Source organism: Felis catus, chromosome C1 (genome assembly GCF_018350175.1).
Source record: "Felis catus isolate Fca126 chromosome C1, F.catus_Fca126_mat1.0, whole genome shotgun sequence".
Taxonomy (NCBI): Eukaryota; Metazoa; Chordata; class Mammalia; order Carnivora; family Felidae; genus Felis; species Felis catus.
This window is the reverse complement of record NC_058375.1, coordinates 76,684,261-76,707,952: the sequence shown is the minus strand read 5'-3', so window position 1 is coordinate 76,707,952 and position 23,692 is coordinate 76,684,261.

The following is a 23,692-nucleotide window of genomic DNA, read 5'->3' as shown; positions in this document are numbered from 1 at the left end:
TGCCGCGAGATCTGGTTATAGAGAACTAAAAGCAAGCTGCCATTAAACCTAGGCGAAAACAAAGCAGAGAAGAATATGAATGACAAAAGCTACCATTTTGTATCCAAATGTTAGTAAGACCATTATGGGCATCCTTGAGCTATAGGATTATGCCTCCTTGCCCTCTCTCCTCCTCGCCTTGTTCTCCTTTAAAAAATTTTTTTTGATGTTTATTTTTGAAGGAGAGAGAGACAGAGCATGATGGGGAAGGGGCAGAGAGAGAGGGAGACACAGAACCCAAAGCAGGCTTCAGGCACCAAGCTGTCAGCATAGAGCCCAACACGGGGCTCGAACCCGTAAACCGTGAGATCATGACCTGAGCCGAAGTTGGAGGCTCAATCGACTGAGCCACCCAGGCGCCCCTCATTCCCCTTTTAAAAATACTTTCTAATGTCATCATGAATAAGGCAGCTTTGGATAGTACCTTTTAGTTATTCAAGGAAGAAGTTATATATCCTTGTAATGATCATCATGATTGTTAGGAATTATGAATTCGAGAATGTTGATCTCTTATTCACCTTCAGCCCCAAGATCTGAATCCTTGTTTGAGTGTATATTGATGATGTCATACATGTTACACGAGACACAATCTCTTCTAAAACACACAGTCTGCTCTGGATTGATTACTCTGTTGACCAGAATTTATCTGTTTTCAAATAAGGATTTTTAACCAGATGTCATCTCTGCAAGTTTTTCATGTTCCAAGAATTAGCTTCTAATCTCTGTTTAGCTGAAATTTAGTTAGCAATGTTGACACCTCTGCATTTTAACACTGGGATTTCTTTGTGGGACACAATTCCTTTCAATCAACTTAATATCCCATCTTGGTCTCTAAGGGACAATAATTGAGTTTAGGCTAGTTTTAAATAGCGATAAGGACAGGGAACACAGATGGGTATTTCATTGATTAACACTAACCCTGGCCTAAGGCCCCAGTGTCAGGCATTAGATTAGGACATTATGAAGAGAATGACAGAGTTTTGGTACTTTATTCCTCTCAATAACATTCTTTCACATATTAAGTTTATCCCCCCCTAGGTAGCTACTTTATCATGCAGAAGACCTTAATCCACTGATGTGACTCTCTCTGCTCTCACTTTGATGCAGCCTCTGTTTACAAGAGTAATGCGGCCTGTGTAAGACAAAGTACTCAGGACAAGGACAGCTGAATAAGGCTTTTAGATGCACAGTGATCCGACCTAAAAACAAAACCCACACTGCACACACACACACACACACACACACACACACACACCCTCACACTCACACTCACAAACACAGGCATACATGCATACACAAATGCTGATAAAACTGAGGCTTTTTTGGAAATGCAATTATGATGCTTGCATCCCGAAGAATCAGACATTAGGATTTCATCAAGAAGACCCTATGTTACTGATCTCCTTGTTTGGCACTTTATCTTTTCTTCACCTTTGACCTTTCTTTCAGGCTCTCTTCAAGGCATCATGAACGTAAGCCCTTGTGGGGTTCTTTTAGAAGTAGGATTGCTGCCATCCCCTCTGGTGAATTGAAGCAGCTGCCGGAATCAGTGACAAGGTTGGGTCCAGACTTGGTATCCTGGCTGGGAAAGAGATTATGGGTCAGTCCCCAGTGCTAGGATACAAAAGATTCAAGCAGTTCAGGATTTTTTGGATATCCGAAAAAGATTTCATGAAATTTGTAAAGATCTAACCGTGCATTGCAGATTTCATGTGGTCTAAATAGCTTATACTAAGTCAAGCTCTGGGTAGTCAGTAAATGGTATTTTCACAGCTATGCAGTTTTTCCAAGATTGAGCTGCACTGCAATAGTTTAATTCTACCAAATGGTTAGTGGATGAAGCAGGTGGCCTTTTACATTTATCTGCTTTTGCTGTTATGGGGTGTCCCAACTTTAGAGGATCTCTGTCTTACACAGTGAAGATTTACGTGCTTACTTACTGTAGTTGAGTTTAGATGATCATGCAATGCCTTTTTGATCCTTTTTATTTAGAGCACTGTCAAGTTATAACCTTAGATACTAGAGAGAGTTGTGTGTGTGTGTGTGTGTGTGTGTGTGTGTGCGTGTGTGCATGCATATGTATATGGAAAAAGTAGAAAAATAAACTTCCATAAAAGGAACAAAGAATATAAGACTTTTATTTTGTTCTTGGTCATCTCATCTTTCACCACAATCTCAAAGAGAAAAATCTTCTTTAAGGTTTACCTAAAGTTAAGAGTTTAAAAACAATTTGTAATATTCATGTCTGAACACAGTAATGAAGAAAGACGTATTATAATTACAAGTGGGATGTGTACATTTTTGATTACCCAAAATGCAATCTAACAAATATTTAACATTTTGAAGAGAGAGAATTCAGACTATTTCTCACAGCCTTACTCTTTATCTTCTTTCATTTATTTTTCCTTCAAAAACTTTTTTCCCCTCCAAATCTTTTTTTAAAATTAAAAATAATGTTTATTTTTGAGAGAGAGACAGAGTACGAGCAGGGGAGGGGCAGAGAGGGAGACAGAGGGAGACGCAGAATCCGAGGCAGGCTCCAGGCACTGAGGTGTCAGCACAGAGCCTGATGCAGGGATTGAACTCATGAACCATGAGATCATAACCTGAGCCAAAGTCAGGCACTTAACCAACCAAGCCACCCAGGCACCCCTCCCTCCAAATCTTTTAAGAGGAATCTACAAGGTGATTGCTTGACAGTGTATAGTGTGATCACTGTTTGTTATAAATACTAACAAATTTAGAAAAGCAAGAGAGGGGCACCTGGGTGGCTCAGTCAGTTGAGTTTCTGACTTTGGATCAGGTCATGATCTCATAGTTTGTGAGTTAGAGCCCCGCATTGGGCTCCGTGCTGACAGCTCGGTGCCTGAAGCCTGCTTCATGCTTCAGATTCTGTGTCTCCCTCTCTCTCTGACCCTCCCCCGTTCATGCTCTGTCTCTATCTCAAAAATAAATAAACATTAAAAAAATTAAAAAAAAAAGCAGGAGAGACCCCCATTTTTGAAAGTCAGAACATTTGGTGTGAAATGGCTAAAGAACAAGCCTTCTGGCATTGACCATGATGGTGGTCAGGGGCACACACCCACTGCCCTAAAGCAGCCTTCTTCACTGAGCAGGACTATTGAGGGACAGTGGCATTTTTTTTTCCTTTTTTTTTTTTAGCTCTTCAGAGTGGTAGTGTGTTTGAACAGTAGTATGTTTGAGAGGTAAACAGTGCTGGTTCATACCAATTAATTGGAACCCTGCTAACTCACTTGTTTGGATTAATTCAACAAAAATCTGTTGAAAACATAGCACTGCCAAAGAGTTCATGCTACACATATGGAGCACTAACTCTGGAGCTTGCTACCAAGAGCACCACCTCAGCTAGAAAAGGACACTCATATCGGAGAAGTACAAAGCTGAAAGATCTTAAAGACCCTCTGGTTTTGTGGTTCTCACATTTTCTTCAATCAAGATCTCTTTTATTATCTTTATGGTGCCCACATTTTGGAAGATAATGAAATACTTTACGTGTGAGCTTGGTTTCCATTAGGCTAAAAAATCATTGCAAATGTTTCATTTCAGGAATAGTAACATCTATTTGGGTGGGGGTGGGGATTCCTGAAGGATTTTTGGCCCCAGTTTGGGAATCTGTCATCTTGCGTGACCTTGTTAAATCAATGAAGGTTTTGAGTTAACCAGACTTCCCCACCCCCCACCCCCCACCTCCCACCATGATCATAAAGTTAGTTTGAAGTGGAGTAAAAACTAGGCTGAGTTTGAAGCAGAATAAAAACAGTAGGCTGCGTCTAGTAAGTGTAGTCAAAGTTTTTCAGAGAAGAGGTAAAAAGTATGGCAATAGTGCTTCATCTCTAGACTCGTGGCATCCATCTGAAGGAAAATGTGTTGTTATATATATTAATCTTTCATTTTAGATGTTCTGGGGAAACTCCTAATGACTAATTTCTCACACCAACAATCACAACAAACAAAAACATCATGTGCTACAGGCTCTTTTTGACACTTTCACATGACGTTCATCATTATGATGATTGGCTTTTATGGTATTCATATGAGTTTGACCTGCACCAACCAAAGCCAGGGAAATCGATTAGAGAGGAAAATTTATCCTTAAATCTTATGTTCCCATGGGGGCTGCCTGTAGCCTCTGGGTAGCCAGGAGCTGGCATGTGGCTCATCTCTGACATAATTCTGAAACAAAATGAGGTGGATACTGAAGCACAATCCTTCAAAAATAATAACTCAATTAATAAATAATAAATAAGCTTCCCTTGGCCCATTCAAGTTCCCACCTCAGCCAGCGCTTTCATGCCATTTAAGTCCTGAATGAAAGCTACTTTATAATGAGGCACAAATCTGATACGGAAAATGAAGCAGTTGGTCTGAATTCCTAGGTTAGGTTTTGTTTTGTTTTGTTTTGTTCTAGTAATAATTTGCTCATCTCATGCTGGTGGATTTGGTCTCTTGCATTCTCTGGCAGTCAAGGAAAAGTTAGCTCAAGTTTTGCTCCCTCTGCCATTAACAGATGGCACGCAGATCTAAGCGTAAGCTGTGGCTCCCGGGCCACAGGCAAAGGGTGAGGGCCGCTCCCCCGTGGACACCCTCAAAAGGCCCTAAGCTTGAGTAGCACAAATGAAAAGGTCTAGTGCTGGTGTTAATTACGCAGAAACCACACAGAAAGTGCTCGCTGTTACTGAGTTGAGAGGTTGGGCATCTCTTCTTCCCCAGATAAAAGGCTTGATATGAAAACATTTTGCAGAGGACAATGAAGTGAAGATTAGCATAATCTTCTGCAGTATCCTCAGTAAGCTATCCATGAGTGAGTTGCTTTTTTCTCATTCCTTCGGCTCTAATGTCTGGATTTAAGGAATGGTATTGTTAAAAGTAGGCTTTGTCCTTGGAGCCTGACAGTTGTGTTTTTCCCGCCTTCATGTGATCATCCCAGTTGCTAGTCTCCTGCTCTTTGGGTAGGAAGACAATGGAGGGAAAAATGAAGTGTCAGTTCATTGACAGAACCTCTCTGTGCTATGTTATTCTTAATCCAGACTCATCAGGGTCTGTCTTTCTTTCCTTCTTTCTCTTTCTTTCTCTCTTTCTTTCTCTCTTACTCTCTTTCTCTCTCTCTCTTTCTCTCTCTTTCTCTCTCTTTCTCTCTTTTTCCCTTTCTCCCTCCGTCCCTCCCTCTCTCTGTCTGTCTCTGTCTCTCACCCATGCTCCCTGTTTGAATAGGGGAAAGTCTGTTTAATATCATTTGGAAGAACACATAGAGCAAGTAACACTGAACTTTGGCACTTCAGGCAGCTTGAAATTAAAAAAAATTAAGTCATGGTGTTGTTTTCTCTTTACTTCAATCAGAACATGAAACTACCGTTGTTACGTTTTATATCAAAATAGGGGTAGCTGTTAAATGGTTATTCAGATGTATGCAGTGAAAAGCCTTGAGTGTTGAGTTTTGTTTTTTTTTTTTTTTTTCCATGAGAAGAGTTTAACCACTTGCTCAGTGCAGCTTAATGCGGTTCTCTCCGGGGCTGGTCTGGTGGCTAATGCACTAGTTTGTTGGCCACTTTGATCCTGGCTGCCCTGTTTTAAGTCTTGCTATGACTGGTTAAGCTAGGGCTCTGTAACCCCGGGGATAACTTGAGGGTTCTGAAAGTCACGAGGCACGGTCCCCAAGATCAAAATATAAAAATAGGTCTGGGGTCAGGGAACTCGACAGGCCCCCGGAAACTCCTCACTTTTACAGCTGGAGACTGTCTCTTAAGTATTTGGAATCCGTCATTAGGATTCTGACAGAGAAGTGCAGTATGGGATTGCTGCAGGGCAGGCTCTTTGAATCTTACTCCTGATAAAAAAAACCCAACTTCTGGCTGCTGACAGGAGACAAGGCGAGTACAAGGAACGCATTAAAAAGCAGCTTATGTCTATTGATGGCTGAAGAAGGGTTAGAATGGCTGAGTTTTGAGTTGGGGTGAAAACTCCAGAGTTTATTTGCTATACTAGATGAGTTTGGGGGAGTCACTGGTGTTTTTTAGAAGCCTGGAGAGCACATGGGTAGGGATATCCTAAAAGCCCATGTCAGACAATTTGTGGACCTTTTGAGTTCCACTGAGGTCAGTTTTGACATGGATTCCATCCTGGACCTAGATTGCCTACTTACTGTTCTGCGCACATCATACAAAAACTTGGCATTTGACCCATCATTTAAGATTTTCTTTCCTTACATGAATCACTTGAATAGATTTGACTTTCTTTCATTGAGATGGCTCATTGTAGTTCAGTCTGTCATTTGAACCAAGATCAGCCACTCGACACAGCCAAAATCCACTAGGCTTGGATCAGTGGTTGAAGTGACCCTGTTGTTGTGGAATGACATTAAAGAAGAAAGGGACTTTACATGTCACCTGATTGCTGCTGTATCATCATACCAAACTGTGTCTGGCAGTCCAAGGGCAAACTAAGTCACTCTACCATGAAATTCAGTGATTTCTGTGGTAGAATGAGAGACTTGATACAGAGCCTCTCACACCTGCAAGTTTCAGCTCTGCCTCTTAGCTGCTTGGTGACTAAACTTCCATGAGCATTATTGTATATTATCTGTTCAGTGGTCATCTCGGTGGCAACTCCATAGTACTGTTGAGAGGATTAAAGGAGATCATGTATTTTAGAGCAATTTTGTAAACTCCGTAAATCCCTATATGTATGTAAGGTGTCATTATGATACTTCTAGAAAGTTTGCCATTGAACATGGATTCATTCAGCAAACATTTATTGAATGTTGACATGTACCAGACTGTCTGAGCATAGGAGGCTTACAAAGACCAGTAAGACACAATTCCTGCCATAGGAAGTCAAAAATCTAGCAGAAGGTAGGCACAAAAAAATAAATCTTGCATCTGGGACTGTTAAAAGTTTAAGAAACTCTAGTCCTTCTAACAAGTATTGGTTGAGAACTTAGTATGCACACAGCACTATGCTAAGTATTTTGGTTTTGGGGCTGGGGGATTACTGAGAAGGAAGATGTAGTCATAAGTACCTTATACAGGTATCCTCCCATGTTTGGAAAGTTCTCATTATGCCACTTGTGTTTTCTGAATGACCTACATTAGTATGTACCTGTGTTTGCTAACCAGAAGGAATCCAAAGTAGATTTTTGTTTTTAGGAAAAGGGGTGAAATGTGAAAATAGCATTCAGTGTTTGCTCTGCAGTGAGCCCTGATGTAGGTAGTGTGTGTTTCCCAAGCAGTGAGAGAGGCTCTGCCAGGCTCCATCCTGGGGAGCTATACTCAGCATCTCCACATCAAGCCATTAGAAGCTTTGAACTGTTTGTGAGCATCTGTGCTTTATCTCGATTTGTTTTGTGCCTCCATTAGCAAAACATGTTCCAAGGTGTCAAGAGAGCCTAAGAGAGGTTGTTTTTTGGGTTGGGTTCAAAAAATTTCCACATAAGTTGATGGTAATTGCTTCTTCACTTGACACCATTTTGACTTACAAATGTTTTCATAGAAATGCTCTACTTTTGGAGAGTGGGGGAAACCTGTATAGTCTACTTGGAGAGATAAGACCTATATGCACGAACTTCCCTACCTACTATTATGAGATAGTAAAAGGCAAGTGTCAAGTGAACAAAATGTGGAGGAAATTCAAAGGGGATAGCCATAATTCCCAGAGAAGATGGGATTTGAGTTGTCTGAGAACCCTTTGAACTTGAACTCTCATAACACTTCATCTCCTTAAGGCACTTAGCTCTGTCTCCTGACAATTTATTTTAATAAATTTTATCATTATTGCCACTTCTAGTAAGTTCCCTGAGAGCAGGTTCTTATCTGACTCCTTTGTCATCCATAATATTTAGCACATACCTCACACAGAATAGGAACTCAAATAATATTTGTTCAATGAATGAATATGGGTTAGAGGGGTGATTTAATAGTGTGTAGGGAGGAGTACTGGAGACTTTATTTCCATTTGTGTACCCTCAGATCATTATTGTGGTTCACCTCTTAATCTTTCAATATACCTTAGCAGCTTTGAAGAAGTATGAATTTTGAATGAAGACACCTAGAACATCTTTCTCTCCACAGCCTAACTGAATTCCTTGCCCACACCATTTTTATGTCTTTTGAAGTCCCACTTTCTCAGTGAAACCTTTGTCTCTGGATCAGGAAAGTGCTCATGGTCTTCTCTCATTCCCCTGCACGCTCCCCATATGAAGCACAGAGGAATCTAGTTCTGCTGCCTTTGTTTTCCATCACTCAAAAGAAAATTTTCTTAAGCTTATTGTCTCTTACCTCAGTTCCCATAGTCTACCTTTGCAAGTTCCATCTTTAAAATACTTGGAGCAATGACTGATGTTGCCTCTGTAGATATTTGTGTAGTGGGTCAGTGTCTCCATCTTAGGGCTCTCTGTCTCTACAGTGCATTGGCAGTCAAGTCTAAGTTTCTAGAAGTCACTGAGGTCATGCAGTTTGCTAGTGAGAACATCAGCTCAGTGCTTGGTGCAGTTAGAAACTCTGTACTTTTTTTTTTTTTTGATAATAAAATGAGTCAATTTCTTCCTCAACATTTTTGAGGATGTTAAATTAAGGACATTGCATTTGGTAGCTCATCTGGTGCTTTTTTGCTGGAAACATGCTATGAGATGAGTTATAAGAAGAGTTGACCACACTGTGCTATTCTTTTCAAGACCTCTTTTATGAACGGTAATGGGAAGTTGCAGGGATATGCAAAGTGTGGGTGGTATGTTAATGGCATAGTATCTAGAATGATTTTGGACTGGCTTGTTGAGATGGTTTATTATTCTATATATTCACTCCTCTAGGTAACTTTAGATGACCAACCTAAAGCAGGGTGACAGGCTGGAAATGACTACTGCAAACTGTTCATGCCAGTCAGTGGCCTGTGGTTGCTGTTCATGTAGAACTCCGTAAATAATTTTCTTTGAGGGCCACTGCTTTGCTATAACAGAGTGGGCTCCATTTCAGCCTTTGTTATTTTGGTAGTATAAAAATGTCTCTTCGTATTTCTGTTTTTATTTCTGTTGCATTTCTGTCTTGTGTCTAGAGCATTGTATTCTCTCAGATTTTATCTTTTAAAGAAGTTCTAAGTTGCCTGTAACACATGTTAATATCAATTCTAAATAATGGCCATTGAAATCCGAAACCATGAACGTTATTTCGTGGGGAGGGGAACAAAATAGCTAGCACCACTGCCTCCCAATTCCCTGGGTGGTCTGAACTGTGCCAGGATGGAGCCGCCAGGAGAGGTTGTACCATACCAGGCCTAGCTCTAGAGAAACGGTGCAGTGTAAGTGGAAAATAGTCCTGAGGTCCAAATAGGATGACTGGGTGGTGTGTGGCTCAGAAGAAAGGCAAAGTTAAGCCCTGAGTAAAGGAAAAGGGTGAAGAAATTCTGCTGTAGGAAGTCGGCCGTAAGGGAGTGCTCAGACACTTGAGAATCTTCATGGCCTCATCGTTGGTGCAGGTGGTGAAGAAAGTGCTTGTCACAAAGGGACTACTGCCCCTGGGCTGCATGCAGTGGGCCCTGGCCCACTGGTGTTTCAGATACAATCACAGAGAAGTGAAAGCAGGATCTGAATAATACCCTATTTGATAATTGATAAGCAGATACTGCGTGCCTAGTTTGGGTGGTGTAGAAATCTGACTTTTTGGGACTACTTAGGGCCGAGAGCTTGTAAACTCATGCACATTGTCAGCTGTGTTTTTGCTACACATGATCCCTTGGCATTAACTCTAACACTCAAAGTGTGGGTGAGCTTATGAATTTGATTGGAATAGGGAGTTTAAAGGAAATTGGTGGTGGTGATGGAGTATAGTTCTTTAATTTTTAATAAAGAACTACAAAAATATGCTAACTTTTGAAAGACTTAGAGGTTTAGACAGTGAATTAGATGAGTGATTAATTCAACACATTAATCTCTGAGGGCAGGAGCAGCCCCTTATCCATGTTTGTATTCCTAGCATGGACCATAGGGCCCTACAAAGTAGGTGCCCAATAAATGTTCAACAACTTATATTAAATTTGTCCACCTTGACTTTAACTGAAAAATGCTCAGAGGAAAAATGCTACAACTACCTATCTGACCTAAAGTGATTTGTTTTGGTGAATTTGCTAGCATTTGAGTTTATCTGGAGCTTTTGGCCAATAAAGGTGAAAGAGTCCATTGTCTTGAAAGCATGATGTCATTGGAGGCTTCCCTGTCCTATTGTTTGGACTTCTCACCCTTAACACAAGCCTTTGAGTTAATGCAGAGATTTTAATTTTTTTTTTTAAACGTTTATCTATTTTTGGGACAGAGAGAGACAGAGCATGAACGGGGGAGGGGCAGAGAGAGGGGAAGACACAGAATCGGAAACAGGCTCCAGGCTCCAAGCCATCAGACCAGAGCCTGATGCGGGGCTGGAACTCACGGACCGTGAGATCGTGACCTGGCTGAAGTCGGACGCTCAACCGACTGTACCACCCAGGCACCCCGAAGCAGATAAGTTAATGCAGAGATTTTAGAAAGCTTTTGTTAAAATGCATGTGTGTTACTTGGAATGCAGAGTAAACATGTGCATATCCTGTACATGAAAATGCCTTAGCATTTTCCAGATTAAGTAGCTCAGAGCAGTTCCTTGATTAAGGACCCGGAATATATCTGTGTTGATCGGAGGCTGTGGGTGAGGGAAAGAGGCATGAAATGTGTGGCCCCATCCACCTTGAGAGCCACCACATTAGGCAACTAGGATACAGAGCTGCATGGTACAGGGTGAGGCTTCAAATGCTGCATGCCTCACCTTCTGTTTTCTCTTTATGGTGCTGCACAGTTGTGATGCTGGCCTCCTAATATGAATTCTAAGAACCTAAGAGAGTTGTCCTTAAACATACGCTGCCGCATTTGATCTTGCTTATGTTAAATTCAGTAATTTTGACTTTTCCGTTGGGGTAAGGGTAAGGTATGGGTGAGTGAGACCAGTGCACGCCAACGCTGTTCCATTCAGGTTGATTGTGTGTTGTTTTCAGGGACTATATGTCTTTTTGTTTTGGTGAAATACCATGGAAAAAAGCTGTTATAACACCTATTACAATATTTCCAGAGTGACCCAGCAGGAGAAAAAACATTCAGGGGAGAGAGATTGGAATGTAGAGACAAAAAAGCTATGTCTAAGGAGGGCTGTAGAAAAATGGGGGGAACAGGAGCTAAATGTAGCAATTATGTGAAAATCAGAGTGTCTGTACTGGACTTTGGGTTTCCCACCCTTGATGGATTATCACCATTTAATGGTCCATCAACCTGTGTGAGCAGTCAGCAGGGGAGGGTACAGTTTGAACCTGACATGCAAACAGTTAAGACCACTTAACTCACTGAAGATTTAAAGAAATCTGAATAGTCACTATAGTGCCTGGAAGCTGAAAAGTTATGTTTTCTCTAAGCTCCCTGTACTACTTTGGTCTAATGGATTTTTTAATTGAGATACAATTGACCTATAACATTATATAATTGGCTCTTGAACAGCTTGGACTTGAACTGCACGGGTCCACTTATACATGGATGTTTTTTGATGAATACAGTACTATAAATTTATTTCCCCTTAAAAATTTTTAAATATTTTCTCTAGGTTACTTTATTGTAAGAATACAGTATAAGCTACATATAATATACAAAATAGGTATTGTTTATGTTATTAGTAAGGCTTCTAGTCAACAGGAAGCTATTAGTAATTAGATATTTGGGGAGTGAAAAGTTGCACATGAATTTCTTTTTAAAATTTTAATGTTTATTTTTGAGAGAGACAGAGCCTGAGTGGGGGAGGGGCAGAGAGAGAGCGAGCGAGAGAGAGCAAGAGCAAGCGAGAGCGAGCGAGAGCGAGAGAGACACATAGAATTCAAAACAGGCTCCAAGCTCTGAGATATCAGCACAGAGCCCAATGCGGGGCTTGAACTTGGAAATGGTGAGATCGTGACCTGAGCTGAAGTCGGACGCTTAACCAACTGAGCCACCCAGGTGCCCCTGAATTTTTGAGAATGTAGGGGTTCAACACCCCAACCTCCATATTGTTCAAGGGTTCACTATCTTCATTTCAGCTGTACAACATAACAATTCGATATGTGTATATATTCTGAAAAGATGACTACAATCAGTCTACTTAACAACCCTCACCACACATAATCACACAGTTTTCCAGTGGACTGTCACAGCATAATTGAGAGGCTACACTTTGTTTACTACAGATTGCTTTACCTGTGGAGGAGTAGAGGTGGGAGTCTTACGAGCAAGTATTTATTCAACATTTTTCTAGCTCTGTAGTAATAGAAGAAAGAAAAATCTCACTGCTGTCAAGTTAAGGTGGTATGAGACTAGGAAAAGAATCAAAGCCATGGAGCCTGGGCATTGGCTTAGATTCCCAGATCTCCACCTAGTGAACACTGTTGCATAAATGACTTCTTCAGCCTCAATTTTGTGAGCTGTGAAATCAAGATCGTTCTACGTGTCTACGTAGATCTACCTCAGTGGGCCCTGTGCAGAGAAGATGAAGTACTGTGTATGAAAGTGCTGAAATATCCTATACCTGTAATATTTTCTTTGTGAGACCAACAGTGCACGAACAAGAAACGAATACTTTGTAGAGCTACAAGTGTGTTTAATTAATTACTTAAGGTGGCTGTTACAAGTGCAGTGGGAGCCAGAACAGGGAGAAGTCGGTGTGGACTGAAGCAGCCAGTGAAGTTTTTGGCTTCCTTCCATTGTGCTACCTGCACTTACTCGTTCCTCATGTTTCTGAATGTCTTCTTACCCTTGAACAAAGCAGACGTAGTTAGCACTGGCTGCCTTTGTTCACTGACAGTAGTTAAAGCTTCAATTAGGCTGGTATCCATTGAAAGTTGACATACCCATTTCTTTTACGTATTTGTACAGACACAGAAGCAAGTCTGTATTTGGGTTGTGTTTTGGCAGGGTTTGAAGTCATGTTCAAAGATCTAAAAGAATTGAGTGACTGAGGACACAGACTAGAATTCTAACCTTCAGTTTATGTGCAAAATCAAAAACATGCAAAGTTTGTGGTATCTGAGCTTCATCTGATCGTTGGTACATGAAAGTATAAAAAGAAGGCCCAGAATAGGAGTCTTGTCAGTTTGAATGTTAGTTAAATAAGTATGTAAGATAAACAGTTCATGGAAGGTTATGCAGCTGAATTTTCAATCAGAATGCACACGAGACTATCGTTGTACCATCTCCTGATAATCACAGCCTGCTGGATTTGTTGCTTATCCTATTTCTGTAGACAAGGTTGTGAGTTTCAATGCTGTGAGCTTTAATAGGCCCACATTTTCCTCTCTCTGGAACTTTGTTAGGTCTGCCAACGCAAACCCCACTTTTCCTGCCTTAACGTTGTTTAGGAAATTGTTAACGCCACCTAAGTTCAGCCTCTGCGGCACTCCCTTGGTAACATTACTGTGACAAATTTTCCTGTTTGAGTGCTGGATTTGGTTGGACTTCTTGAACACCTCTTGTGTTCTTAGGAAGAAGAGGGATTTAATCCTGAAGTGAAGGTTCTTGGTGGTCATGGAGTAGGAAAGGAAGCTGCACACTGGGGTATTAATGGACTAAATATGGGGACTGAGAATTGTCCCAAATAGCAGTCTGTGCACCTGTCTTAGGCTCTCCACAGTAGGGGCAGGGGTCATGACTATGATGGTGTACTTAAGTCCACTGATTTAGAGATGGTAGGTACTCTTGAAATATTTGTGGAATGGGGCAGTATGTGTGCGGGGTAAAAACAATGTCTTGAGGGCCAGACAGACCTGAGTTTGAATCCTGCTTCTTCCACCTGCTTGTTGCATGACTCTGGGAAAGTTAATTCACCTGTGTGACTTTACCATTTTTATGTTACAGAAGAAGCAACTTCAGACTTACCATTAATGTTTGTTATGAGAATTAAATAGTCTGAAGCTGATAAAGTGCTTTGAAGAATCACTACTTGTCACAGAGTGAACACTCAATAAATGGCAACTTAGCACCATCATCTTTACCACGAGATTCATGAGTGAATGGGAAATACCAGCTTGCTGCATTTTCTCCATCTTAATTTGAGCTCTCTACCTTTGCCCTGCCAATGTTTCCCTAGGGATTGATGAGTTTATGCTGATTGTGGAGGACAAGGGGTGAATCTCCACCCTGTTTCAGTGGCTCTGACAGCTGCCTTGTTGCGGTTAAATTTTCTTCTACCTCTGGCCTTTCCCACTCTTTTATCTTTGTTATTTTTATTACCTGTTTCCATCTGTCCACCCCTCCCTCTTTACTTAGATGCTCTGTTAAATAGAACATACAAAGAGAAGGCTTACAAAATTAACTAATGGGCATGTGCACACATAAACACTAACACATGATACGTGGTGAAATAACTATATAGAACAAAACTTTCCCCAAAACCAAAATGATTAATAAAAAAGGTTGCATAAGTTACCTGTTTTTTTTCTGTGTTACCTTTTTTCATGTCTTTGATACTGCAAAGTGAACATCTGCATCAGAGATTGCCGTGTGATGTCCTAAGTATCCATAATAGTTGTTATTATAGAGATGCATGTGTACGCACCAAATACATTTTAAAAATGAGAGGAAAGCACAATAAAAACCTATACTTAGAAAACAAAAAGAAAAAGTTGGGCTGAATGACACCTAATTGTTGGACCCTAATTGTTGAATCCACTTCTAATCATGCCCCGCCTGTGAAGGGGCTACCTATTCCATAGGCATGTGGGGAGACCCATAAATTGGTACAAGAGCTGCCTAAATGTGGCATTCTTTAGATAATAGCATTTTAAAGAGTTTCAGTAATTATCAATGATAATTGAGATTTCTCTTGCAAACATTAGACTGAAAAACTATAGAATATAGAAGTTGTAGGAGACTTTAAAGATGTTTTAGTCCAATCATCTATTCTATATCTGAATAAACCATTTTGATAATATTTTTTTCCACATGGATGGCTAGCCAATGCTAGTACATCTTTAGTGATGGGAAACTCATTACCTTCTAAGGGAGCTCATTCTATTTTCAGATGGTTGTGGTGATCAGGAATCCCTTCCTTAAATACTGAGACAGTATTTATTTCTCCAGAGATTCTTCTAACCTAGGCATAGACTTTTATCTTTTCAGATTTATTGAGATATGATTTATAAACCATAAATCTGATCATTGTAGGTGTTAGTGTTTGATGATTTTAGTAAGTGCATACAGTTGTCCATCTTCGTCACGATCCAGTTTTTAGAACAACTCTTCGCCCCCCCTCAGAAATTGATCTCCTATTTGAGGCTAATCCCTGCACCTACCCCTCACTGTAGGCAACCACTGCTTTGCTTTTTGTCTCTGTTATTTTGCCATTACTAAACATTTTTGCATAAACAGAATTGTACAACATGTAGTTGTTTGTGTCTGGCTTTTATTACTCAGTGTAAAGTTTTTGAGTTTGATCTATGTTATGGCATTTAACAGTAGTTCATTTCTTTTCATTACTGAGCAGTATTTCATTCTGTGGATAGACCACATTTTGTTGAGCCAGTCATCAATGGCTTACACTTACATGTTAATGGCAGACCCTTAGGTTGTTTCTAGGTTTTGCCTCTTACAGATAAGGCTGCTATGAACATTCATGAAGAAGGCTTTGTGTGCACGTTCCCTAGGAATGGAATTGCTGGTCATATGGTAGGTTTATGTTTAACCTAACAACAAGAACAACTTCCAAACCTGTTTTCCAAAGTGGTTGTACCATTTTACATTCCCAGTGGCAATGTGTGAGTTCTCTAGGTCCTTCACATCCTTGCTAATATTTAACATTGTTATGCTTTTGACCACAGTCATTCTAATGGATAGTAGTATCTTATTCTCTTAACTTGGATTTAATAGTTAATAATGTTAGGCATCTTTTAATGTGCTTATTAGCCATCTGTCTTCTTCACTGAAATGTCTACTTAAATCTTTTGCTTACTTTAAAGTTGTTTATTTTTGTCTACTTATTATTGAATTGTTAGAGTTCTTTATATATTCTGGATGAAAGTCCTTGATCAGTTACACTATTTGCAAATATTAGCTGCCTATCTGTGCCTGTCTGTTTTCATTTTATTAGTCATCTCTTTTGGGGAGCAAATGTTTTCCGTATCGATGAGGTCTAATTTATCTGTTTTTTTTCTTTCTTTTTTTTTTTTTAATTTTTTTTCAACGTTTTTATTTATTTTTGGGACAGAGAGAGACAGAGCATGAACGGACAAGGGGCAGAGAGAGAGGGAGACACAGAATCGGAAACAGGCTCCAGGCTCTGAGCCATCAGCCCAGAGCCTGACGCGGGGCTCGAACTCACGGACCGTGAGATCATGACCTGGCTGAAGTCGGACACTTAACCGACTGCGCCACCCAGGCGCCCCTGTTTTTTTTTCTTAAATGGATTTTGCTTTTGGTGTTGCACTTATGAAAGTTTGGCATACTTCAAGATTGCAAAGATTTTCTCCTGTCTTTTGTTCAAGAAGGTTTAGTTTTAACTCTTTTATTTAGGTCTACAATCTATTTTAAATTGATTTTTGTGTATGGTGTGAGGTAAAGGTCTAAGTTCTCTCTCTTCACCCTCCCCCTCCTCTTTTCCTGATTTTTCTTTGAAAAAGATAAAAGGCTTTTCCTCTTCTTGGTTTTTTTTTTTGTTTTTGGCATATGGATATCCAATTGTTCCAGCACTATTTGTTGAAAAGACTATCCTTTCCCCATTGAATTTCTACAAATGTAGTTTGTAGAAATTCACTTGACCTTAGATGTGAAAGTCTATTTCTGGGCTTTGTAGTCTCTTCTACAGCTCTATCCTTCTCCCAATACCACACAACTTTACAATAAGTCTGAAATCAGGTATTATCACTCCTCTGTGTTCTGCTTTTTCAAAATTGTTTTGTCTGATTTTGGCTCTTTGATTTTTATCTAAATTAAACTTGTCAATTTCCACAAAACATTTCTGCTGGGATTTTGATTGGGACTGCATTGAACTTATAGAGAAATTTAGGGAGATTGCCATCTTAGTGATATTGATTCTTAGAATCCATGAAAATGATATCTCTTCGTTTATTCAGATTAAAAAAAAACTTGAGCAATATTTTGTAGTTTTCAGAAATTCTACGTTAAAATATGTTAATGAATATTTTTGATGCTAGTGTGAGTGGAATTAAGTTTATTTTAGAATTAATTGCTATTATATAAAATACAATTTTTTTTGTATATTGTCATTGTATCCTGTGACCTTGCAAAACTTGCTTATTATTTTCAGTAGATTTTTATTTAAGTTCCTTAAGATTTTTTTCTCCAGAATCACGTCCTGTGTGAAAGAGGACAGTTTTATGTCTTCCATTCCAAACTGGGATCTTTAATTTCTTCTCCTTGCCTTACTGCACTGGCTAGAACCTACAGTACAGTGCTAAATAAAAGTGATCAGAGGAAACATCTTTGCCTTGTTCCTGTTCTCAGGATGGAAGTGTTCAGTCTTTCACTCTTAAATATATTTTAACTGTAGGTTTGTCATAGATGTTGTTATAGGTTTGTGGAAGTACCCATCTGTTCCTAGTTTGTTGAAAGATTGTTTTTCTTTTTAATCATGAATGGGCTTGAGTATTGTGAGTGCTTTTTCTGTGTCAATTTAAACAATCATGTGGGGTTTTTTTTGTTCTTTATTAGTATGGTGTATTACATCCATTGGTCTTTGGATCCTACACCCCCCACCCCTGTTTGTTTTTTTTTTTGATAAGTCCTACTTGGTTATGGTGTATAATTTATCTTATGTATTGTTGGATTTAGTGTGTTAACATTTTCGGAACTTTTGCATCTATAGTCATGATGGTTATTAGTCTGTACTTTATTGTGATGTCTTTGTCTGGCTTTGGTATCAGGGTAATACTGGTGTTATAAAAAGAAGTTCTACCTCTGGTTTCTGAAAGGATTCTTATTTCATCCCTAAATGTTTTTAGAACTCAATCAGTAAAGCCTTGTAAAATTTTAATTTTTAAAAATTTATGGGGGGGAATCTAAATTATTTACATTTTTTATTTGATATATATTGATCCATAAATTCTATTCTTTTTCTCCTGAGCTTTATTGACAAGTGAAAATTGTGTATGTTAAAGGTGTATAATGTGATGATTTGAGATACACACACACACACACACACACACACACACACACATTCTATGATTATTACTACAATCAAGTTAACATATTCATCACCTCACATCGTTACCTTTTTTTTTTTTTTGGAATGGTGAGTACATTTAAGATTTACTTTCTTAGTAATTGATTTCTTCTTAATACAGTTTTGATAATTTGCATTTTTTAGGAATTTGTTTCACCTAGTTTGTCAGATTTGTTGGTATAAAGTTCTTTTTTTCTGTCATGTTTGTAATGTTGGTATAAAGTTCTTTTTTTCTGTCATGTTTGTAATGATTTCCCACAGCTCTTACCACAAATTTGTTTTTGCATCTTTAGAAACATCGATTAAGAAGAAAATTCTAATCTTTAAAGAATTGACATTTGACTCCTTTCAGTGGGGTTAGATCTTGTCATGGACAAGTTGATGAGATGGTTAAGTTGTTTTCACTAATCAGAGAGAAAAAAGGCTTTTGAGCACAAGTCAACTTAGGAGAAAGTCTGTTTTCTAATCCAAAACTCAGACTGAGGAATTCAAAGGCGCTGCAATAAGAGAAGGAAGAATTTGGTTGCATCTGGTAGTATTGTAAATTGGAAAAGAAAACTTTTCCAATGTTTTGTTTTGAACTTAAGTCCTAAGTTGAACTGAAGAAGCCTTCTCTATCCTCAACATGAGGGTCTTTGATAGGAGAATGATGAGCACAACTCTCACTGATGTAATATTTTTCTTTCATGAGCTCTGTGGCAAAACCAAGTTTTATGAAATTTGATTACAGTGTTGTACAAATAGAAAATGGCATTAGAGATTTGTTTCTCCTACTTTAACTTGAATGTAAATTAAGAAAGGAAATAATGTTCCTGATCAGTCAAGGGATCCTGACTAATAGATCATTTCACGAGTTTGAGAGTTTGACTGGAACTATGAATAGAACAGACAGGAGAGAACAGAACAAATGGAAGCTCCATGGGGGAAGGATCTTTCCATTTTATTCACTGCCATTTTGATAGTGCCTGAGGCAGTGCCTGGCCTATGAAATAATGAATGGTTGATGGCAAATAATAAACACAGGCCTGATCTGAGGGCTATGAACATAGAGAGAAAAGAGCAATTTATACATCCTAGAATGGTGGGATAAGGTACCAGAGGAGGTGGTAGGAACTTTTCATTCTAGACTTAAGTTGGACAAACATGCAGGGGGGAGAAACATTTAGGCAGGTCAAGTGTGTGCAAAGGCCCATTGTGTCACTGTGCCAGGCCCCCTCCAATGTGCTCCCCCCAGCATGCTGAGCATTTTTCTATCCTTACACGTATTGCTGCTATTTTCTTTACCTGTGTAGGGGGGTGGCTCAGTCATGGTACCCTGGCAACCTTACACGTTTCCACTTAGGCCAAGTAGGCAAGGCTTGACCATGACCTGACCGTGAATCTTGACACATGCCCTGTGATTCCTCCTAGAGTAATAGAGATGAGCCTGGTGAGGATCTACCACAAGGCGCAAGGTCTTATGTCTTGTGGGAGCTGCCATGAGGAAGTTTTTCATTATCTCCTGTGTTTCAGTTGAGCAAAGGACTTTCCACCTCATTTCCTGTTCTCCTGTTCGAGTACAGCTGCAGGGTTCTGTAAGTCTATCAAACTGCATGTCTATAGTTTTGAGTTGGCTCCTCCATGGGCAAGCAACCTACCACCCATACCATCTGTTGTCTGGTCCCTCCAGCGTGGTATCATCCTGTGGGAACAGGGATGTGGGTAACTGACACCATGCAGTTCCTGTTTTGGCTAAGTAATAAAATGTCTGAGTCCATTTGGGCTTGTTTCCTTCTTATTCTACAAATCCAGGGACATGAGCAAGCCAAGCTAGCAGCAGCATTTGTCATTGCTGCTAATGACTGCTTGCCCATTTGACAACTTCTCTGTCCCCAGCACTGGACTCTGAGCTCATCTATATTCCCAGTGCTTAGCAACAGGTTTTGCACAGTTGCTTAATAGGTTTTTTGATGGAGTGAATTGAAAGTGAGTACCCCAGAAATGTTGCTATGTCTGGACTAGAAGGGTGTGTGGGCATGGGTAGTGGAAGAAGATGGAATGACTAGGACCAGACTGTGGAGGGTCTTGCATATCATGTTATGGATTGGGCAAGGCAGTACCCTGGAGACTTTACAGTAAGAGAATAACATGATTGTAACTGGTACTTTAGGAACTCTTGTAGTGCTGAGATTGAAGATGTGGAGACCAATTAAGCTATGGAGTCAGATGAGAAATGATGAGTGTCTAAATTAACAACATAGCAGTGAGATGGAAAGTAAGGAACTTGATTGCAGAGGGTTTTACTTGTTTTTGGTTGTGTGGGTTTTTGTTGTTGTTGTTGTTTAAGCAATAGAACTGGTGCTGATTTGATATGAAAGAAAAACCTAAAATCAGTAAATGTAATTTCATAGATATTTATTTTGTCTGTTTTACTTTAAGAAGTACTTACTACTTAATTGCTTGGCTTTTTTCATAATATTTAAAACTTAATTTTCTGTGTAAATAATTTTGTATCCAACTTCTTGAACTGTTCTGTTTTAAAATTTGGATTATAAATTTTGGGGGGCAGCTTATGTATTTAGTCATTCCATTAACTTGTATCTGATCATATCTGATAGTAGCAAAATCTGCCATTAGACCTGACTAGATTACAGGCACTTGTGGATAGGAGGCATATATTATTTATAATTTTATATTTCTTGTAACACGTAGCATGGCATTGGGCTCATAGTAGATGTTTAATAAATATTTACTGAATGATCAATTCACCTCTTTAATTATGTAAAAGTCTTACCTGAAAATATCAAGATTTTTTTTAATAAACCACAAAGAGAAAAGTAATTTAAGTACAGATGTCATACTTCACAAAGACTTTCATCTTTATTTTTATCTTCTCAAATAATAGTTACAACATACTTAATCTATTCCTGAACATATCATAGGCAATTCAGATATAAATAAAAAAGATCCCTTTCCTTTAGAAGCATGGCATTTAGTTGGAGAGGCAAGACATATCCTTGTGTGAAGCTACTAAATGACAAAGCAGAATGAATCTTACAATCTGAAAGATCTCAAAGAGGAAAAATCATTGTATTATGGTTTCTTAGAAATAGATTTTGTAAAATGGTGGTGTCTTAAAGTATTTTTATTATACTGAGCTTGGTATTAGGTGTTACTTTATTTTATTTTTACCATGTTATTTTAGAGGAAAGTAGAAAGGCCTTTTAGGTGATGGAACATCTGAACAAACATCCATAAAAGGTAAGAAGGGGCAAAGTGGTAGAGGCCAAATTTTATATTCAAAGAAATGGAATCACCATAGTGAGAACAATTTGAGAGCTGTGCATTTAAAAACTACCACTAAAAAAAATGAATGTGTGTTGTCTTTAATGGCACATAGTACATTGACAATCATCATTCAATTTACTGAGGAGGACCCAAATGGCATCTACCCTTAACATGTCAAGAAAAAAGAATGTCCTTTAAGGAAGAATCATGGAAACATCATTTGAGGGCCTCCTAAAAAAAAATGTTGAACTCACCCACTGGGCTTCAAGTAAATGAAAGCCAACTCAATTAACAGTTAAAACTAATAGTTTTCCAGTAATGTTACTATATTATTACTATTACTGGGACACTTTATCTCATAGTCTAGGGATCAAAGGTTGGTACATATGTACCCTAGCCTTGGAAAAGTGGTTTTAGTAAAGACAGCCATCTTTTATTTGAGGGTCTGTTCAAGCAGGAGCCATGAAAGTTATTTAACTTGCCAGAGCTTGGGGCGCCTGGGTGACGCAGTCGGTTGGGCATCTGACTTCAGCCAGGTCACGATCTCACGGTCCGTGAGTTCGAGCCCCGCGTCAGGCTCTGGGCTGATGGCTCAGAGCCTGGAGCCTGTTTCCGATTCTGTGTCTCCCTCTCTCTCTGCCCCTCCCCCGTTCATGCTCTGTCTCTCTCTGTCCCAAAAATAAATAAACGTTGAAAAAAAAATTAAAAAAAAAAACTTGCCAGAGCTTATTTCCTTACCTTTTTAATGAACTATTACTAATATAATCCTCTGTTGCCTGGTTTCTCCAAAGCCCAGTAAACATTTCCCCCCCTATTTTATTAACCCTATATAAAATCATTAGATTTTTTTTTATCTGTTTGAGGTAGAAATGTGTCATATGCTTATTGCTTCCAGTACTGTTTATGTACCTGACAAATAACCCCTGACTTCCTGACTGACTGACTAAGAAGCCTATTTTTTTCTTTCTCAGTGGAGGCCACAGCTACATGCAGATGCCTGTTCTCCTGGATGCTGTGTAAAAATGGTTTGTGCTCTGTAGAAAGTGGATAGGCAGCAAATACAGGGGGACTATTACTGCAATTGTACAGTTATGTAGGGATTCTGGTTTTATGTGTGGTGTGTTTGTTACTATTTAAAATTAATACCTATCCCACTTCCAAAAAGTGTGTCAGTCTCCTTGATATAATGTAGAAAACAATAAAAAAAAAACGCCCTAAAAACTGGTTAGTGGCAACAAGGAGCTCGCTGTTACTAGTTAGATGAATTCAGATACAGATGCCCAAGTTTCTTAATTTTCAATCAGGTTTGCAGAATCTGCTTATTTCCTGATCAGTACAAGTAAACAGAAATGTAGGGCATTGTAAAATTGGGCTGTGATGCATTTAAATTCTGAGATGGCTGGAGGGTCTGAGCTGCAAGAAGCAGAAATTTTCTTGTCAGCCTTTTCCTTTTGATTGTGACCACTGACCCTGGGGAAATGGAATACTGGCCTGAAGGTGGCACATGCCATGTGGTTTCCACACAAAGAGTGTTTGTTGTTTAAAATTCTTGCCAGACTAGGTTCCGAATTTTCTTATAACTAGATCAGAATTGTAAAAATGTGCTTAGCACTTGTTACGGTGGGCTAGATCAGTTATGTCTTATTGTGATTTAAAATACTCCAGAGGAACATATTGAAAAATGCTTCAAGTTGGGTTGGTTGCTCTAGCAACAAAGCCAAGCTTCTGAAGATTATCCTCCGTGATTGCAGCTTTGGCAGCAGAGCAGCAAAAAGGAAAGGTAATTAGTCCTGGAACTTTGCTTTTACAACTTGGCTTTAAGTAACTAGACCAGCAACAGATAGCAATAGTTACGTGCTTTGAAATAAAGCTTGGAAATCATTTTAATTTTCACTTGGAATGCAGGACATGTTCTTCATATGATTTCTGTTTATAAGAAGAACAGTTTCAATGATATTCAGCCCAAAGAGAAAAGTAGCCACGAACGCTAGATTCCTGGGTACTGATGAAATAGACACAAAGCTGGAGTGGATATGAACTTGGACATATCAGATATTTTTTGTCTGAAGTAGAATTTATTTTTTTTTCCCTGCCTGTTAGCAACTTCTTTATGTGCCTTTTGAACAAAGAACAGCTTAAGGCGATTGAATCATACACAGTGGTGATTT